The sequence below is a fragment of the Dromiciops gliroides genome, chromosome 1, assembly GCF_019393635.1.
Source record: "Dromiciops gliroides isolate mDroGli1 chromosome 1, mDroGli1.pri, whole genome shotgun sequence".
Classification (NCBI taxonomy): domain Eukaryota; kingdom Metazoa; phylum Chordata; class Mammalia; order Microbiotheria; family Microbiotheriidae; genus Dromiciops; species Dromiciops gliroides.
Genome location: NC_057861.1, coordinates 320,012,230 through 320,033,873, shown reverse-complemented (window position 1 = coordinate 320,033,873; position 21,644 = coordinate 320,012,230). Strand labels below are relative to the sequence as shown.

At 43.4% G+C, this 21,644-nt stretch overlaps 1 protein-coding gene and 1 non-coding gene across 3 annotated transcripts in view; both read left to right on the top strand.

Annotated features, from left to right (window-relative positions):
* The window catches only part of RNF165 (ring finger protein 165), a 169,780-nt gene that overhangs the window by 85,657 nt on the left and 62,479 nt on the right, over positions 1–21,644 (top strand). The window lies entirely within an intron of this gene.
* LOC122737618 lies at positions 14,595–14,698 on the top strand. The gene has a single exon (XR_006354435.1). It is a non-coding gene; the product is annotated as a U6 spliceosomal RNA (small nuclear RNA).

Sequence of the window (21,644 nt, the reverse complement as noted above, 5' to 3'; positions counted from 1 at the left end):
GGGTTCAAATCTTGGCCTTATCACTAATTGCCCATGTGACCTTGAGCAGGATAGTTTACGTGTCTGGGCCTTTGTTTCCTCATCTGGAAATGAAGAAGTTGTGCTAAGAGTTCCGAAGTCCTTCTCTCAACCCTAATATGATCATTCACAACCAAACTTGTTATGTGAGAATTTCAGAATCGTAGATCCCTAGAATATCAGACAAAGAAAACCTCAAAGGTCATCTAACCCTCCTGTTTTTTACAGTTGAGGAAATTGAGGCGACTTAACTTGAATGTGCTGTAGTGCTCATTGCAAATAGTGCTTTAAAAAAAGATAAAAGGATTAATATGGAAATATTTTACACAATTGCACATTTATAACCTATATCAGATAGCTTTCTGTCTCAAGGAGGAGAGAGGGGAGGGAGGGATAGAATTTGGAACTGAAAACTTTAAACACTGAATTTTAAAATTGGGGGGAAATATTATTTGAAAAATAGCCAAGTTTCCCAGCACCTAGAACAAGCACTTTTACACATAGTAGATGCTCAGAAAATGCTGCCGAATTTGAACAGTTAATCAGGTTTGTAGCAGACAGTTTGATTTGGGGAGTTGGAGAATAGATAGGCTATCAGAAAAACAATCTGATTTAAGGCTGTAAAGGAAAGAATGACCCAAGGCCACATGGGTAATAAGTGAGTCAAGATTAGTACCTAATACTTCAGACTCCAAATCCTGGGCTCCTTCCATTATGATCTATTGCCTCGTGGGAAGAGCTCTGGATGGATATCAAGATAGCTGGATTTTAATTATGGCTCTACCATGAACTCACTGAGTGACTGGTCACCTATCTTCACTATGCCTCAGTATCCTTATCTGCAAAATGAAAGGGTTGGACTAGATGATCTCTAAAGTGTCTTCAAGCTCTGACTCCATGATTTGTTCCCCCCAGAGACAGTCAAGGTGAGGAGGTCCGAAGGGAGATGTGGGCTAGGTAGAATAGACCACATCCATATTTATTACCTTAGAGACCTTGGACAAGTCACTTCCCCTCAATGGGCCTCCATTTTGTCATCTGTAAATTGAGGCATGTTGGGCTAGATGATCCCTGAAGTCCCTTCCAGTTCAGAGTCATAGGATTATGTCTGAGCTTTGGTTTCCTTCCCTGATCATTGCAGATAATGCTGCCTATGCTGGTTATTGGGAGCATCAGTTCGGGTAATATATGTGCAGTGCTTTGTAAACTTCAGCTGCTCCTGCTTACCATAAAGCAGGGCAACATGTACCTTGCTTCCTAGTTAGGGCCACTATTCTTCTTAAATGCCACTTCAGCAGCATTTGCTTTCACATTATGAACCCGCTAATTACTTATATAAATGATTCTTAGCTCTTTGATTACAGCACTTATGAGATTCTCTGAGATGTATAGCCAAGCTCCCCCATTCCTGGCCCCATCAGCATCCTCCATTTAGAAACCTGAAAGTAATCAGTCTCTGTTTCTTTCCCAGAGTTCTCTCACTCAGATGTTTCAGTGCCATATTGGCCTTCTCTGTTCTTCTGCCTTCTCCCTTAGCTGCCCTCCCCACCCCCACCCAAATCAGGGCCCCTTCTGAAGGTCTGGACTGAGAATTATTCCAGGGTATGACTAAGGTTGGTGGCATCCCCCCAATCGGGCTTCATTCTAGCAAGTCCAGATTCCAGAACTCCAGAGAGAACATTCCTGGAAAAGCTAACACTCAGTAGGAATTCCTCGCTGGAAGCATACCACTGGCCCCTTTTAATAGAGCTGACCACCTCTTAAAAGAAAGTTAAGGCTTCCTCTAAAGTCATGGAGCCCAAACAAATGTTTACTAAATGCCTACTTTGTGAACATTTCTCAGAGTGACAGCAAAACATTACTACCAGGGAAACAGAATGGCTTGTGGGAGGGAGAGGCTGTAGAAGTAGACTCTTTTGACCTTAGACATCAGAGATCAATCAAAAAGCATTGATTAGATGGTTTTTAGGTGTCAGCCACTGTGCCTGGGCAAAGGCTTCAGTGTGGGGGAAGCTGGCCTCCAGTTAGTGGGCATAATTTCAGATAAGGTCCATTTCTACTAAATAACTCTTCTCAGCTCTGGCTTAAATGACTTGTTCTCCTGGGACAGAAGTCACATACACATAAGTAAAGATTCCATAAAAGACTGAAAGCCGGAAGGAATCTTTCCCATCACCTACCCTGACTTCACATTTCATGAGTGAGGAATACAAGTCCCAGAGGAAGGAAGCAACTTGTACAAGGTCTCACAAGGAATAATAGAAGAGCCTGAATTTGAACCCAGATCCCCCAAGTCCATCTCTTATAATCTGTCAACTATATTGTGCTATCTTTTAAATCAGAGCTTTTCTTAAAAACAAGTAATGTAGTGGGGCTGGGGAATGTTAGGAAAGAAGACCAGGTCATAGGATATTTGAAGGGAGAAAGGCAAGAAAAAAGCAAAGGATAGATGAGCCTCTGGGGAATATTTCACATACTCAGGGGGCTATAAAGTGAGATAGAGCAATGGACTGAGAGGCAGGAAATTGGGTTTTAGTTCCAACTCTACTATTTTATGTATGAAATTGGTTGTCACTTAATTACTCATTTTACTCATCTGTACAATGAAGACAAGGAGGGAGAAGGATTAGATGGTTCATCTTCAGGGTCCCTTCCAATGATAATATTCTGTGGTCCTACTTAAAAATTTTAGGAGAGATTTTCCCAGAGACAAAGGGAAACAGGAATGTGGTCAGTGAACTCATGCGGTGCTTTTGGCAAGTGAAAGTTAGTGTTAGGACAATTCATAGAAAACGAGCTTTTTCATAGTAGGAGTAAATTTAAGGAATTCTGAGAGATGGTATATAGGCTGAAAAATATATCCCATTTATTTGGAAGTCAGACTTCTGGCAAGTCCAACCATCCAGAAAACAGTTGGGGAGCTGGAAATAAGGTTTTTTGAAAAAAAGGTCCCCTCAGCTGAAATTATATATATATATATATATATATATATATATATATATACACACACACACATATACATACACACATGTATATATATACATATACACACATATATGTATATACACACATATATATCACAACATATATCACAAAGTTCATGTAGTTTTATTTGTTGGGGAGAGGCCCTCAGAACTTTCAAAGCTTATTGATTCTCAATTTACAAATACTTCTAACAAGCTTGCTTATTAGTAATATGGTGAAAAGAACCCTGGATTTGAACTGGGAAGCCTTCTGTTTTGAGTATGGGCTTCACCACAAGTTAACAGAGCCTCTGGCTGCCCTTCCCTTTCTGGCTGTCTGCTTCTAATCTACTGTGGGTTAAACTCCTAGTATACAGAATAATTCATAACTAACATTTATATAGTGCTTTAGCCCTTTAACAGTATTAAACATTTCCCTCATTATAGATGAAGAAAATAAGGAAGTGGCTTCCTTAAAGACAAATTGCAGCAGAGCAAGGACGAGTTTCCTGCTTCTCAATCTAGTGTTCTTAACGCTAGACCACACTGCCAAGGGAAATAAGGGATGCTGGAAGGTCAGCCTTGGCCTTGCTCTCCCACAATTCTTCCCTTGGTGTCTTATCAGAGATAGAATTCTGGGCTTCAGGGATCCTTGGGCATGATTCAGGAGCTCCATTCTTGAGTACTGATGTCTTAGGGATTCACAGAGCCTCAGGCTTGAGGTCATCTACACCAATCCCTTACCTGGGTGTGAATCCCCTCTCTTAGTAATAGGTCGAGAACTTGGGCTATTCTTGCAACCACTGTGTTTTCTGAAGTGAGAACTCTAGGAGAGAAGGACAGGAATCAGGAAAACGGCTGGGGTAAATTATAGTTCATCTCGTACAAAAAAAAGCTCATCTATTTCTGGCAGCTCTGGGCAATGGAGATGATGTATCATTAAACTGTTTCTCTGGCTGCCTTGGGTGTTTCAGATGGGGTTTTATGTCTGATTTTCAAGTGCCTGTCATGGATACAGATGACCACACGTCCTTCCCACCTCACTACCTTCCAAAATGAGGCACCCCCCAACCTTCACAGCCTCAGCAAAAGATAAACTCAAACCGTAGGATATTAGAACTGAATGGAAACCTAGAGATCAATTAATCCACCCCTCTCATTTTACAGATGAAGATACTGTGGCCCAGACAGGGGAAGCAATTGGTTGAAGGTCACACAGTTTGGGATCTTAGGATGATAGGCTCTTGTTTGTTTGTTTGTTTTTTAGTGAGGCAATTGGGGTTAAGTGACTTGCCCAGGGTCACACAGCTAGTAAGTGTCAAGTGACTGAGGTCTGATTTGAACTCAGGTCCTCCTGAATCCAGGGCTGGTGCTCTATCCACTGCACCACCTAGCTGCCCCAAGGATGATAGGCTCTTAACTCTAGAGCCAGAAGGGATCACAGAGGTCATCTAGTCTAATCCTCTCCTTTTCCAGATAAGGATACTGAGGCTCATAGAGCTGAAATGATTTGTTGAAGGTCACACAGCTTATGGATGACACATTTCCTAACCCACAGAACACACATATCTAAGCACCATTCCCCAAATCTCATTTCCTACTTGCTGAGGCAAGTCCTTTTGGCAGGTGAGGAAATGGAGGCAGGAGAGAGAAAGAGATTTGACCGGGATGAATCTGGCCTCTGCAAAATTGAAGAAGCCCCCAGTTTGTCTCTGGGACTTCCCTGATTCTTTCCTAGATACACAAGGTTCTCATGCTGGATTCTTGCCCATCCAGGCCTCTCTACTGGGATATGGCATTTAGGGCTGCCCTCCCTAGAAGGTACCCCATCCTATAGGTCTTCCTGCCCCCCATTAGAATGTGCCTATTCCTCGATCTCATCTGTTCCCCTCAGAGCCCTGTTCTCTGCTTTTCTGATAACAGATACTGAGTCCCACCAATTACTAAGTCATATCTGCCTCCTAATAGGGGCTGTCAAGAAACAGAATACTCCAGCGATGAATATTTCCATGAGCCCTGTCCTGTAGCAGTTTTTTATTCACTACTGATGCTCAAAAAATAATCCAAGGGGTTGATTACTTTTAGGAATCTCAAGCACTGTGAGAGGGATAGTGGATGAGGGTTTTTTTTGGAGGGGGTATTGGGAAGACTTGTGGACCTTTTTAATACCTGATATCACATGATATGGGAAGAGATATTTCATCTAGGGATGGGGACAGCTGTGAGGTGGATATGGTAGACAATTTAAAGTCATAGAATACTAAGTTCTATTGCTATGGCTCTCCCCACTCCCCCGTCTGCCTCCACTCCTCCCTCACTCAAGTCTGTGTTGCCAAGGCAACGAGGCAGCCAGAACCAATCAGTTTTTTTTCTGATTGGCTAAGAGGATGGTATGTTAATGAAAAAAAAAAGCCTGGAGATGGGTCATTTACTTCATATCCACTAGTAGCCTGAGAGTGTGTCATTGTAGCTTCGGTGGATTTGTCTCTATTTTCTGTGGAAGTAGAGTTTAAATCTTCATGGACTTCTGATTTTTTTTTTTTTTTAGTGAGGCAATTGGGGTTAAGTGACTTGCCCAGGGTCACACAGCTAGCAAGTGTCAAGTGTCTGAGGCTGGATTTGAACTCAGGTCCTCCTGACTCCAGGGCCGGTGCTCTATCCACTGTGCCACCTAGCTGCCCCTGAGGTCAAATTTGAACTCAGGTCCTCCTGAATCCAGGGCTGGTGCTTTATCCACTGCGCCACCTAGCTGCCCCTGGATTTAATGACTTTTGTCCCCTTTGGCCTTTCATAATCTATATCCTCCTCTCAGGCATCTAAACATTTCCTGTTTTTCTCCAGAATGAATCTTCCACAGAAGCAAGGCTGGTCTTTTCTACATTCCCTGCAGTTGTCATGTTCCTTTCTGTCCCCTTTCCATTTTCCATGTTATTCCCTCAACTCATAGTCCTTTCCTATTTCCTCTTCACCAATCTAAATCTTACCTATCCTTCAAAGGAACCCTTCCATTGCACATTCTATCTTCATGAAATCTTCCCCAGTCAGTTCAATAAACCACACTAACCTTTCTCCTTCCTGACTACCCATAGCACTTACCATCTGTTCCATTTTGGTGCTTAATTCTGTTTAATTTATCCCCATATTATGTATTGCTCTGTATTGTTCTCTATTTCCTGGGCCTTTGTTTTGTCTCTTCAACGAGACTGCAAATTCGGAGAATTCAGAGACCAGAACATACATGACGAAGCAATTAGCATGAGATGAAATTTGATAGGAATAAATGCAAAGTCATACATCTGGGTTCCAAAAATCAACTGCTCAAAGATAGAATGAAGGAAACCTGGTTGGACAACTGTTCATATGAAAAATTCATATGTTAGTGATTCTAGTATGACATGGCACCTCCTGCCCCAAATAAAAAGCCTCATGTGATTTTTAGATTGCATTAAAGGCATCTGTTCAGGAAGAGACAAATGACAGTCCCACTATACAGTGCCCTGTGTAGACCACATCTGGCCAGTGCTCTGACTACTCAGTTCAGTTTTGGGGGCTACATTGTAGGATGGACATTGACCAACTGGAATGAGTTTAGAGCAGCCTGGAATGGCCAAGGGATTTGAAACCATGCCATCTAAAGGCATTGGACATATCTAGACCAGGGCAGGGAAGACTCAGGGAGGACATGAGAGCCGGCTTCAAGTATTAAAGGGCTGCCAAGTAAAAGAGGGATTCAGGAGCTCCACACAATCTGTAAACACCTAATACATGTAAGCACTGTGCTAGGTGAGGTCTGCGAAGGAAAAGGCATGAGGCATTGGTGGTGGTGAGAAATACCATGAAAAGTCACACAAATGTCCTTCTCTTTAAGAGCTCCAGTCTAGAAAGGGAGATCACACAGATGCAGAAATAGCAATGCTAGAGACAGAGGGCTCTGTGAAGTCCAAGAGTAGACATGGGATTACCAAGTAAACAATATATATTCTGATTGCTTTTGGTGTCTTATTACATTTGTTGTTGTTCAGGTGTGTCTTACTCTTCGTGACCCCCACTTGGGGTTTTCTTGTGTCAAGGGTTAAAATTCTAGCTAAACTGTCTAAAATATCTAATGAGTGGTCGCCAATAAATTATAAGCTTTAGCAAGAGTTAGACTTTTAAGCATTTATTAAGGAGAATAAGAGTTTGGTAAAGAGAGAGAAAAAGGCCTAGATTCCTATCTATTAAAGGGAGAGCACATTTCTAGCTCCCTTCTCCGCCAGCGTCCAAAGGAAAGAGCCCGAGACTGAGCGCCAGTCTCTTCCTTCCTCCTCCCACTAGCCCGCGTCACTTCCTGACTCCTGGTCTTGCCCTCAAAGACCTTCCCTTCATGGGCAGAACTCCTCTACAGTAAGTATCGAGCAGGTGGCGTTATTCCAATCGTTACACTTGGCAGAAATACTTGAGTGGGTTGCAATTTCCTTCTCCACCTCATTTTACAGATGAGGAAACCGAGGTGATCATAGTTAAGTGACTTGTCCAGGGTCACCTGGCTAGTAAGTGTCTGAGGCTGGATTTGAATTTAGGAAAATGAGTATTCCCAACTCCAGGTCTGGCACTTTTCCCACTGTGCCACCTGGATGCCCACTTGTAATATTACTAGACTATAAGTTAGTTCCATGGTAGCAAAGACTGTATCTTATCTAAACTTTGGATATCCCTCTAGGGTCTAGTATGTAGTTGGTATACTGAATGGAAATGATTTTTTGGAAAGGAAAAGTTGTATCTTACTGAGAAGATCATAGAAAGTTTCAGGAATTTTAACTGAAACTTGAAAATCTAGGATTTCAATGGGTAGAGCTGGTGGGAGCACTTTCTTTTTCTTTTTTAAAAATTAATTAATTTATTTTGGGGGAACACTTTCTAGGTAGAAGGTGAGAAAAAGGAAAGTGCCAGTCAAAGACACTGATTGAGCATTTGCTGAGCAGTGTTCTATACAACACAGTATATAGTAATTGCTTCATAATTGTTGAATTGAAATATTGAATCATATCGAATTAAAAGCACTAGACACCAAGGCATCAGATTGCAAGGAGGGTAGAAAATAATGTGTTCTTTACTCTAGAGCAGCTAATAGTCCAGTTGAAGAATTGGGAAATAATCCGTGCAGATAGCATCAGAACGCTTTTACAGAGAGAATGAGGCAAATCTCAATTGTGTTAATAGGCAGCCATAGTGTGGGGAAATCACTTATTTTATTTGGGCCTCTACTTCCTCTTCTGCAAAATGGGTTGGGTTGGGTTGTACTAGAGAAAGGCCTCCAAAATCTCTATCAGTTCCAGAACAACATGACTCAATCTTTTATGATTTTAGGGGTTTGGGAAAGGGGATTCTTTTATGTCACAAGAGATTTCCCTGAAATTCTACATTGGTTTTTGTTGTTGTTGTTGTTGTTGTTGTTGTTTTGTATTAAGATACTGTCTCCTGTCAAAAGGCAGACACCCTGGGGAGGGGCAATTTGGGGAATGCTAGTAAATGTTTAATAACAGGCTCTTAATAACTGTTATCTTTCCCAACCCCTATTTATTTATAAAGTACCATCTGTGTACTAGGGCAGCTAGGTGGCACAGTGGATAAAGCTCCTGGTCTGGTCAGGAAGACTCATCTTCCTGAGTTCAAATCTGTTCTCAGATACTTACTAGCTGTGTGAACCTGGGCAAGTCCCTTAACCCTATTTGTCTCAGTTTCCTCATCTATAAAATGAGCTGGAAAAGGAAATGGCAAACTTCCTGAGCGTCTCTACCTAGGAAAACCCAAATAGAATAGGGTCAGGAAGAGTCAGGTGGGATTGAAAGGACTCAACAACTATAACAAACCTGTGTACTGGACCCTGTGGGGAGATAGAACATTTAGATTAGACAAAGTCTCTACTCCCAAGGAGCTTTCCATGATGGGAAAAAGAGGAGGTCAGGAAGGACCAAAGACAAATGTTCATTATTATGTGTATGTATATGTATGTATGTATCTCTCTCTCTCTCTCTCTCTCTCTCTCTCTCTCTCTCTCTCTCTCTCTATCTATCTATCTATCTATCTTCTATCTCTCTATCTCTTTCTCTATATCTTGGATTATAGCTGAACTTGCCTCTGGCTCTCTAAGAAAGATTAAACCTAGAGTAGAAGATATCTCTTTTTGTCTTGGATTGCTTGCTTTCTTTTTTGGGGGGTGGGGCAATGAGGGTTAAGTGAGTTGCTCAGGGTCACAGAGCTAGTAAGTGTCAAGTGTATGAGGATGTATTTGAACTCAGGTCCTCCTGAATCCAGGGCCCGTGCTTTATCCACTGTGCCACCTAGTTGCCCCCTGTCTTGAATTTCAAACAATAATTTCTTTAAGCCAAAAGATAAAAAAGCAGAACACTGACAAATTTCACGAGTTCTTCGGAAATTACAGACAAATGGGTTCATAGTTCTAGGATTTACTTTACTCTGTCCTATTTCCTCCAAAGTGAATCCTTGACTTTCTGGGCCTTGGTTTCTTCATCTGTAATATGAAGAGGTTGGAGAAGAAAGCCTCTGAGGTTCCTTCCCATTATAGATCTGTGATCCTATGAGCCCAGGGTCTTACGACCCCTTTGTATCTCTATCCCTGGCTAGACAGGCTCTGTAATCTCTTTTCCTATTTGTGAGGTTTGAAAGTAATTTAATAGAAATGTTGTGTGTAAGTCACATTTCAGGAAATCAAATAAGTTTGGTGCAGTGGAAAAGAGTGTGTGACCTTAGACACCTTAGACAAGTCACTTCTCTGGACCTCATTTTCCCTATCTATAAAATAAGGGGGTTGGTTGGATTAGGGACCAAGGTCTCTTCCAGCTCTAAACCAATCTCATGATTCTAATATTTCTACAATGTTCTAGAAGGTAGAGAGGCAATGTGGAGTAGTGGTTAAAGAAGTGATCAGAATCAGGAAGACTTGAGTTCAAATGCTGCCTTTGACACATACTGGCTGTGAGACTTGGTAGCTCTCGATGCTCTGGGCCCTCTGAGACTGGAGGTTTCAGGACAGTTGCTGATCTATACTCCCAAAACCAAAATAATTTGAAGTTAGTTATTTAAAGTCAGTCAGTCAACAAGCATTTAAGCACCTACTGTGTATCATGTCAATCACTGTACTAAGTGCTATGGATACAACAAAAGGCAAAAGAAAAAAAAAATCCCTGTTCTGAAGGAACTTACAATCTAATAGGGAAGATAACATGTAAACAACAATGTATAAACTAGATAGATACAGGGTAAATTGGAGATTATCAACAAGAGGAAGATGCTTGAGGAATTCTGTGATGATTTATTTTTTTAAAAAGTGAACAATCCAGGGCAGCTAGGTGGCGCAGTGGATAGAGCACCAGCCCTGGAGTCGGGAGTACCTGAGTTCAAATCCGGCCTCAGACACTTGACACTTACTAGCTGTGTGACCCTGGGCAAGTCACTTAACCCCAATTGCCTCACTAAAAAAAAAAGAAAAAGAAAAAAAGTGAACAATCCTAAATTCATAGATTTGAAGTCTTCCCCAACCTTTCTTAATTTGACTGCTTTCCATCTTTTACTTATTTCCTATTATTCCCGTACATAGTTTGCTTTGTGTCTTTTTGTTTGTAAGCTTTTCCCCCCATTAGATTGTAAACTTCTTGAGGGCAGGGACTATTTTGCTTTATTTGCCCTCTTATTGTATCCCAGTGCTTACTTAGTACTGTGCCTGGCACATAGTATCACTTAATAAATCCTTATTGAATTGATTTAGAACCTTGGAGATCATCTATAGAAGGTTGGCTCTTTGAAGGCAGGGACTATTTTGTCTTATCTTTTGGGCCTTTAATAAATTCTTGTTGATTGCTTGCTCTCCCCATCTCAAAGAGAAGGAAAGTGAAGTCCTGAGGAATCACAATATGAGAAAGCTTGTAGGGCAGTAAGTTGCAGAGTCAGGATTTGAACCCAGACCTCCCAGTTCCAAATTCAACACTCTGGCCACTACTTATCTATTTTTCTAAGTGCTAGTTTTCATCTATTAGATTTCCTTACAGTAGGACTTGACTATCTTTAAAAGTAGCAACAACAAAGGGTATTCTGTTCTGAATTGTAGTAAACACACACAAAGACTATGTTTCTCCTGGCCTCTGCTCTGACATTCACAGTTGCTATCTCAGGGTGGATGGGAGGCTGTCCTTAACGTAAGAGGTCTTGAGCAAGCTTCTGGCAGACAGTGGCAGGTGAAGTCAGGGACATTTTATTTCCTGACCCCCAAATCCCTTTTGCCCCCTTCCCTTAAGCGAGCAGGCCGAATAAACATGGCCTTCCTGTGAATAGACACCTGGAAAGTCAAATGTTTCCCCTTCTCCCCAGAGGTCTTGGGAACACATCTGTTAGCACCAGCCCCCCTGTTAGAGGACCAGAAAACAGCTAGCAGCGGCTCTCTCGCCCTATGACCCAAGGCTCAACCCAGCAAGGAGCTCAGTTTTCTGCCCTCCCTTTCCGTCCCCTGTATCCTACATACCTTCAGATGCTTGTACACTGATAAAAGTCAAAGACCCATGATGGTCTTTCCTTAGAGTTGTTAAGTGTGAGGGGCCTCCAGCAGGACCTATGCTGTGATATCAGGGGAGCAAAAAATAGCAAGCCTGGACAAAACCCTTTGCTTCAGAGGCTAGGGCTTCAGATATCTAATCTCTGATGTGCTTAGTACCTATATGAACTTGGATTAAAAAATTTACCCTCTGGGGCAGCTAGGTGGTGCAGTGGATAAAGCACTCGCCCTGGATTCAGGAGTACCTGAGTTCAAATCCAGCCTCAGACACTTGACACTTAACTAGCTGTGTGACCCTGGGCAAGTCACTTAACCCTCATTGCCCTGCAAAAACAAAAACAAAAAACCCACACACAAAACAATTTACCCCTTCTCCCCTCCCCTGCCTCACCAGCCTCAGTTTCCTAATCTGTAATGGGAGGTATGTAGACCAGAAGGCAGCTAAGGTACTTTTCCTTCTAGTTGTATGAGTCTCCAACCTCCCCAGCCAACTTGTTGATGCCTAAAATCTTCCCATTGGAAACTCTTTCCTTTAGCTGAAGACTTATTAAATCCTTGTGAAAATGCAAATACCTCCAGAGTAAGCCTTTGTGTGAGCCTTATATCGAGGCTTCAGAGCTTTGTCTGAGAGGTTTTGTTAGGAGAGGGAGCTAGGGAGCCTGAGAGAGGAGGGTTCCCCTAAGGAATGGGTGGTGGCAGGCCGTGGAAGGTGAAGAACAGGAACACTGCAGCTACAGAACACAAGCTTAGCTGACTTCACAATTTTTAGAAGGACCGGCTTGGGTCTTCGACTGTTTCTTCTTAATAAAAACTCTCTGGAGAAAGCCTGGCCGACTTCCAGAACAGACCCACCCAGCGCAAAGGCTCCAGAAACTGACAGGATATCAGGCCGGTGGCCAAGCCGCATGCTCACCCCTGGCCAAGATTTTCCAAGGCTCGCTGAACACTGAGCCTAACCCACCCAGAGCCCCCTGCCTCCGACCTGTTCTCACTGAATTTCCTTCTCTACTAACTAGGGCCAGACTTTTGCCATATTGTGTCGGAGCCATAATCTGCCTGAAAACTCCAGTCCTTTTAGGAAAGGTTGCCAGGGGAGATCCATCTCATGGATCACACACTGGAAATCTGTCACCTGAGATCAGGGAGAGAACAGAGGCTAACATTCCCACCAAATCACTGATGCTTTGCAAGTGACTAATAAACATTTCCTCAGCCCTCAACATAAAAACTAGCCTCTTTCTCAAGGCCAGTTGGGAGAAATTCCAGGCAAGAAGAGAAGAAAGTTGATTTCTTCCACTTTCCTACCAAGAATAACATCCTTATGAAAAAATAGGACCTGAGTTGTAGTCCTGACTTGTTTACTCATCAACTGTGTGACCTTGTTTGAATCATTTGCCTTCGCCTTAGTTTCTTCTTTTTTCTTTCTTTTCTTTTCCTTCCTTCCTTCCTTCCTTCCTTCCTTCCTTCCTTCCTTCCTTCCTTCCTTCCTTCCTTCCTTCCTTCCTTCCTTCCTTCCTTCCTTCCTTTCGTGAGGCAATTAGGGTTAAGTGACTTGCCCAGGGTCACACAGCTAGTAAGTGTTGTGTCTGAGGCTGGATTTGAACTCAGGTACTCCTGAATCCAGGGCCAGTGCTCTATCTACTGTGCCACCTAGCCGCCCTTTGCCTTAGTTTCTTAAGGAGGAAATTATATTTTCTAAGGCTTTGTCTAGGTCTGTTATGTTCTGATTTTATAATCTGGTTACTGGCTAAACTGTAACTAGGACAGGGTAACTACAGTTGACCCAGGGCACCAAAATGTAACGATCATTGAAAGGCATTCGAAATCTTGTGGAAACCACTTGAGTTTTAACACCTAGGTAATAAGAACAATTAGTTTAAATAGAAAGCTGGGAGGTGGCATCAGCTTCTTCCCCTACCCCCGGGCAAGCTCTTTCCAAGCCTAGCTCTAGCGATACCCTTGAGGTATCTGAGGTCCCTGTTGCCCTTCTCTTCCTTCCCCCTCCTGTTGGGAATCCTTTTAATGCTAATACCCTTGGGGCAAAAATTGCTAGTTACCAGAAATTGCTAGTTACATCTCTGGGGTTGGCTGGTGGCGAGATTGGGAAATCTGCCGAGTTTGACTTTGAATCCTCCTTTGGCTCCCTTGCCCCACCTGCAGGGCCCTTCTCTCAGCCCAGCAGAACCTGTTTCCTTATCACCATGGGGGAGAATCCTCTGGCCCTTTCTCTCCTGCCTCAACAAAATTCCAGTGCCTTCATTCACATTGAGGCATGTGATGGATAACAGTTTAAATTAGCATCCCTCCCAGGGGCATATGCATTTAGAAAGGGATGGGTGTCTTTCATAGTAGAATACCAGGCATCTGCCACCTGATGGGGAGGATTTTTTATCTGTACTCCCTGGTATCTCTGACATTATATGAAGGAGCCATTTCCATGTTCTGCACATGGGGATCTGGGAGATAGGAAGCCTTCTTACACACACACACACACACACACACACACACACACAATCTCTCTCTCTCTCTCTCTCTCTCAAAAACAAAGCAATAAAACAAAAACATCCAAAATAATCCTGCAGGTTGATCAGTTCCTTTATTAGGACATAGCCTTCCATGCTACCATCAGGCTGGAAATACAAGTCCCCCCAAGTGAGGGCAACGCAGTCAGTGACATTTAGAATCAGGTGTAACTGGCAGATATCAGAGTCTTTCCCAGGCATGGGATTTGATTAGGGGAGTGGGAAGTGGCTCACTGGGAGACTCTGCCAGAGGGCAGTGGATGCCTTAGTGAAATGGGTAATCTGCAAGGGGAAAAGGGCACAGAAAGGGGAGGAGGCATGTGAGCCAAACATAGGATGCAGAAGTAGAAGGCACTCACCTGACCCATCTGTGTTATGTGGTGGAGTCATGTAGATGCCCACTTGTGTGGGTCCCTCTGCTGTACCATTCTTTCCTCTATAGATGGGGTCTATAAGCCTGCTTGCTTTGGGGAAGGGTTAATTGACAGAAACCAGAATGATTAAAAGGAAAGCTGATAAATGAGAAGGCTCAGAAAAGGATGAAGAGTGCTCTCTTCGGCAGCACATATACTAAAATTGGAACGATACAGAGATTAGCACGGCCCCTGCGCAAGGATGACACGCAAATTCGTGAAAAAAAAAGAAAAAAAAAAGAAAAGGATGAAGAGGCTAGGGGGAGTTATTCCAGACAAAAAGGTTGGAAGAAGGCTACTTAGCCTGAAGAAGAGAAAGCTTAGGGGGGACACGATTTCCCTCTTAGTGTCTTAAGGACTCTAGAGGTTGTCTAACCCAGTCTCCCATGCATCCATGCAATCCCCTTCTCAGCATCACCTCCTTGGGAACATTTCCTTGAATATCTGAAGAATTATCATGGTGAAGAGGACCACGTTTCTCCAGTAGCATATTTGTTCATTAGTTTTTGGACAATTATCTCACACTTAGAAAATTGACAGCTGTGCTAAAGTTTATAGACAATCTAAAAATTATGATTCTGGGGCAGCTAGGTGGCGCAGTGGATAGAGCACCGGCCCTGGAGTCAGGAGTACCTGAGTTCAAATCCGGCCTCAGACAATACTTACTAGCTGTGTGACCCTGGGCAAGTCACTTAACCCCAATTGCCTCACTAAAAAAAAAAAAAAAAGAAAAAAATTATGATTCTTAGCATCCTTTGCCTCCTAAAATGTCATTAATTTTGAATCATAAGAGCTAACATTCATGTAGTGTTTTAAGACTTGCAAAGCACTTTATATTATCCGATTTCAATCTTACAGGAACCCCGTGAGGTTGGTGCTTTTATCTCTCCCCATTTTGCAGATGGGTAAATTGAGGCTTCAAAAGATTAAGTGACTTGCTCAAGGTTTTACAGCTAGTGCTTGCTGGAAACTAGATTTAAACTCAGGTCTTCCTAACTCCCAATTCCAAGTTCTGTTCAGCTTTCTATGTATAATATCATGTTGCCCCTAAAGAAATGAATGGGATGAAAATATGAGCTGGTTTCATGGTGAATGTGGGAGGCAACTGATGAATGGTCCATGGCTCCACTGGTATCCTCTTGATGTCAAGAGAAAATGAGTAGAGACCCCTCCCCCTCCCAGGATGTTGGGTGGACTCCTTTGGTAAACTTCTGGGAGCATCTGGACAAGAGCCACACAGGATGGGCAGTCATAGTTGGATTTCAATCTGTTTCAATGGTGGGAATACCCACCTCATTGAGCTCACAGATTGATTAGAATTTTTAAATTATGGCTCTCCAAGGAAGAAAATTAGGATCAATGGGGATGGAAGTAACTGGGAGATGGATTTCAGATTAACATGAGAAAGTCCCTCCTCACGTTACAACCTCCCAAGATAAAGTGAATAGACAATCTCTAGAGACAGTGAATTGCTCACCGTAGAACCTGAATTTTAGAACTGGAAAGAGACCTTGGAATTCATTGTACCAATGGGGTAATTGAGGCCCAGAGAGGTGAAATTATTTACCCAAGGTCACATTCCTAGTTAGTGGTGGAGGCAAGACCTTAGAATCCAGTTTTATTGACTGAACACTTTTTATGACAGTCCATAATAGCTACAATCACCTCTTGGCTCTCTGTAGACATGAAAATCTGCTGGGATTCTCTTGCCATGGGGCTTAAGTCCTGGTCTGGAGCCAGCAAAGACTTTTTAACTCAAGGCTCTACATTTCTCAGTGGGTCTCTCTAGCTGCCAATTTCTTCACAAGTAAGTTGAATTTATTTTGTATAAACTTATATGTGTAGATGTGTCTCCACCGACAGAATACAAACTCCTCCAGGGAGAGTGTGGCTTCATTTTTGTTTTTGTATGCCAAGAGCCTAGCACAATGTCTGGCATACAATAGACGCTTAATAAATGCTTAGTGATTGATTTATGATTTGGGTCAGCAAGATACTAGGGTTAGGGCTGGCTAAGAGTAGATATGCTACCATCCTCCTTTCCTTCTGACTTCTGTTTCCTTTCACCTCCATCACTATCCAACATCTCAATTCATGTAAATACTCATCTCCTTAAAAACAAACAAGCTCATTAGCCAGGGGCCAGATGGCATATTTGTTATAACTCGAGTCAGCAAGCAATGATTCAGCTTACTCTCTCCTGGTTGAGGATAAAGATAACAGGTCAGATGGTTATTAGGGTTAGGTTGTTTTTCTACTTAACCCTTGGAAGCCCAAACACTGCAGGCAGAGAGGAGATGCAAGCTTTAGAGAGAGTCAGGCACTTCAGGGATGAATGGAGCCTCAGCCCCAAGCTTCACCCAATCTGTTCAATTCTTTAGGTTCAACCAACATTAACTGAGCTTGGGTATCATTTGGTTCTTTCCCTCCAGGTGCTTATAATCCTGTTAGGGAGATAAGAAATACGCACATCAAATAATTAGAGAGAATGTCTAGAGAAAGGCCTCTAATCAGACATCCCCTCTGTGGGTCTCACTTTCTTCGTCTGTAAAATAGGAGAGTTGAACTAGATGACTGCTGAAGTGCCTTCTAGCTTTAACATCCTCTCATTCTCAGAACAGTAATAATGGCTTTACAAACAGGTCATTGTTGGGTGATGGTATCCATTGGAAGATTTCCTTAAGGAAGTATCTTTAAGATAGACCTTGAAGGAAGTGAAGGCTATGGGTTGACTATGAGAACAAAGGGTTGGGAGAAAGGTGTGTATTCCAATCGTGTAACTAGGGAGAGGTGGACAGTAACACAGGCCCAGAAAAGAAAGTGAGTCTTTGGGGGATGACAAGTCAACTGGGCTGGCTACATAGTATATGGCATTTTTAGAGGTCTTCTGGGAGATAGAGTTGGAATAATGTGATAGAAAAAACACTTTGGACAGAGAGTCCAAAGACTTAGGTTTAAATCCTGGTTCTACCAGAACCAGAGACAGAGATATGTATATGTATGTATGTATGTGTGTATATATACATACACACATATATACATACATATTTATACACACACATATTCCAATCCCCTAATCTTATAGATGAGGAAACAGAGACTTCAAGAGATTAAGTAATTTGTCCAAGGTCACAGAGGTAACAAATGGAGAGGGGAAGGAAATAAGCATTTATATATAGCACCTACTATCTGCTAGGCACTGTTTTAAACACTATACCCTGTGAAGTAGGTGCTGTTATTCTTATTTTACAGTTGAGGAGATGGAGGCAAACGGAGGTTGTGACTTTCCCAGAATCACATAGCTAGGAAGTGTTTGATGCCAGATTTGAACTCAAGTCTGACTCTGGGCCCAGTGCTCTAACCATTGCACCACCTAGCCTCTTAGGTTATTCAGACCAATGTCCTTTTACTCCAAATCTTGCTCTTCTCCCATTGTATCTTTGTTTTTTTGCGAGGCAATGGGGGTTAAGGGACTTGCCCAGGGTCACACAGCTAGTAAGTGTCAAGTGTCTGAGGCTGGATTTGAACTCAGGTACTCCTGAATCCAGGGCCGGTGCTTTATCCACTGCGCCACCTAGCTGCCCCGTTCTCCCATTGTATCTTGCTGCCTCCTTGAGGAAGTCAGTTGATCTCTCTGAGCCTCAGTTTTCTCATCTGTGTCATGGGGGTTATAATATGTGCTTTGCCTACTTCAAGGGATTGTGAGGCTCAGATGATGGTGATGGTGAGCATTATATGCTTCAAAGTCGGGGCGGCTAGGTGGCGCAGTGGATAAAGCACCGGCCCTGGATTCAGGAGTACCTGAGTTCAAATCCAGCCTCAGACACTTGACACTTACTAGCTGTGTGACCCTGGGCAAGTCACTTAACCCCCATTGCCCCGCCAAAAAAAAAAAAAAAAACCCAAAACAAAACAAAAAAACCTAAACCAAAGTCACCAAGCACTTTAAAATATGCAAAGCATTTTACATAATTACTTTTCAACTCATAATGAGATAATGTATAGAAAGTGCTTTTAAACTATAAAAGGCTAAATAAGTGTGATTTATATTATTGTAGCTGATGGCTTAGGTGGAAGAGGACCCTGAATGCCAGGCTGAGGCTTTTGGAGGTTGTGGGAGGAGGAGGAGGAGGAGGAGGAGCTGCTGCCGCCACCGCCGCTGCTGCAGCAGCAGCAACAGCAACAGCAGCAACAGCAACAGCAGCAGCAGCAGCGAAGCGTTTTGGGCTAACAGCCCTTAGCAATGACCAGGCACTCCTATATGACGACCTGGACTTGGACCAGCAAGTGAAGAAGGGCAGTCTAGGATTAGTGGACTTGGAGGCAGGAAGTCTTGGTATTGAACCCTGCCTTCCATACTGACTATCTGTGTGGCCACAGGCAAGTCACTTGACCTCTCTGAGATGCAGGCTCTTCATCTATATAAAAAATAGGGGAGGTCTTCACAAAGTCTACAGCACCTACCATCAAGGGTTGTTGCCAAGCTCAAACCTCAGATGATCGTACTGATGTCAGTTGTTGTTACGATTATTTTCATGGGTCTGGAAATATTGAGAAAATCTCGAGTTCCTTAAATGCATGGCTTCAGGGTCCATTTTACAGATGGCTAATCAAGGTGGTTATCAGTGGTTAACTGCTTTTATTGGGGGAATCTTCTAAGTCAGTGTCAGAGCATGGGCTGTAGCCCAAATCCCCTGACTGCCAGACTTTTAGCTGAACCCTCATTTACACTTTCAGAGTCAGGATAGGTGTGAAGACATCTCTGTATTCTCTAAAATGTGCGTGTTTATTTAAATGTGTTTGGAAAAGTGTAATCCTGTGGGCAAAGCACAAGATATTCCTGTCTACTGATTTCCCCCCCTTCTTCTAGGCCAACTTCAAGGCCTCCCTTCTTTGTGAAGCCTCCCCTAACTGATCTCTCCCTTCTTGGAGCTTAGAGACCAAAGTCCATAAAATTGAATGGGGGCGGGGCGGGGGCCGGGGGAGGTCACTTCTTTACTTTCTGAAACTTAGCATTTCTTTATTTTGACAAAGGGTCCATAGGCTTTATTAGACTGCTATGACACAGAAAAGGTTAAGAACCCTGCTCTAAAGGGACAGTCTGCATTATTCCAGGGAAGAGAGCAGCAGAGGACTTTGTCCTGTGACAAATCTGCCCTGGGTCCTGGCATTAGGTTGTGAGCTCCTCGCGTGCCTGGGGGGCTGGGCCCACAGCCAGGGGCTGGGGGCCAGGGCCAGGCTAGGTTTTCTTTGTATCCCCAGAACCAAGGACAGTGCCTGGTTCACAGTAGGTACTTAATAAATGCTTGCTGACTATTGCCTGAGCATTATGAAGATTGGACTGCTGATTTGCAGAGGGATCCAGAGTGTGATAGCTCTAAAGCTAGAAGAGACTAGAAGCCATCGAATCCATCCTCTTCATTTTACTAAACTGAAGATCAGAGATGTTAATGTGCTTGCCCATGGTCACATGGGCAGTGAGCATCTTAAGTGGTGTTTAGACCTGGGTCATTGGATGCCAACACGAGGGCTCTTTCCATTGTATTGTTGCTATTCTCTTCCTTCTTGTCCAATGCCATGATTTCCCCACTGCTTATGTTCAGTCCAATCCATCGGGCATCTTGGGCAGCCTGCCTACTTTCCTCTTCCTTTGAGAGCCCAAGGGCTCTGGAGGGGAAATCTGAGCCACATGTTTTGGCTTCACCACAATGCTGTTTGTGTAAGAGCAGCTGGAAGGCCAAGACGCCTTTTAAAACCCTGGATTCTTAGAAACAGGAAGCTGTCTTTGGCCAAGAGTCAATAAGTCTAGCTTCCCATGGGCTCTGGGCCTTGGGAATGGCCAGGCCCAGGAGAAACCTTTCTCCCTCTGTTCTCCTGTTGGGCTCCATCTGTGGCAAGAAGGTTCTTTAACTAAATATGACCCTTTCAAATGGAAAGTTAAGTGGGTTCTTCCCAGGTCAGCACAAATGAGAGTGGTTTCTCAAGAGATAGAGAAGACATGAGACAGAGTTCTAACCTAATGCAAGAGGGAGACGGAATGATGTGGTCTGTATGTTGGGAGTTAGGGGATTAACATAGGGGTGGGGGATGATTTTCATGGTATGTATAGAAAAGTCAAGGTTAGTCGGTCAGTTAAAGAAGCATTTATTTAATGCACTATGCTAAGTGCTGGGCAGGTTCTGGGAAATTGAAATGACCACTCATCTGTGTAAGTGTTGTGTGGCCAGTCTTGCTCTAGGTGCTGAAGAAAAGATAAAGGAAGGAGCTCACAGTCTACTTGGGAGGAGATGAGATTAACAGAAGAAGCAGTAACGAAACCATGAGAATCAATGGATGATTAAATGATGTAATATGTAGTACAGACCCTTAAAGCTGTGGGAGGTCAAGGATGGGGGAAGGTCACTGTGGGCTGGAGACCTCCAGGAAGGCTTCATGAAGGGAAAGGGTACTTTAACTGGGCTTGAGGCGTGGGCAGGTTATGGCTCAGCAGAGTGGAGAAGGGTGGGTATAGGGGCAGCTAGGTGGCACAGTGGATAGAGCACTGGCCCTGGAGTCAGGAGTACCTGAGTTCAAATCCGGCCTCAGACACTTAACACTTATTAGCTGTGTGACCCTGTGCAAGTCACTTAACCCCAATTGCCTCACTAAAAAAAAAAAAGAAAAGAAAAGAGAAGGGTGGGTATTAATAAAGCTTCAGAGGCTGTGATGAGCATAGATACAGGGCCTGGGCCTGGAAAAAGGCTTCACTGTGATATTGGGGGGTGGAGAATGGGAGTCGATGGCCCTGCCCCATGGCTTCCCCCAGAGTTGATCCCTCACTCCCTGACATTTTCTCCCTTCAGCAATCAAAGACTTTTCTGAATCTGTAGCATCCACAACAGGCCGACTAATGAAATCAGGCTGCCTGGGCAAGCAATAGAAGCCGATTGTTTAATTGGAACAGACATGGAGTTTGGCCCCTAGAGGTCTGGCTGCCCCACAGATCTGCACAATGGCCAGACACCAAAGACCTCTGTCATTGGTGCCTGGAAAATCCCAAAGTCTCTCAATTGCCCCAGCCCTTGTCCTGAGTGATGCTTCAGGAGAGAGTGATCCTTGGGCTCGAGGCAGTGCTGAGGTTTTCTTTGTCTCAGGCATCTATCTGCCTTTTCTTCTGTTTCTAGTATCAGGGAGCAGAACCACT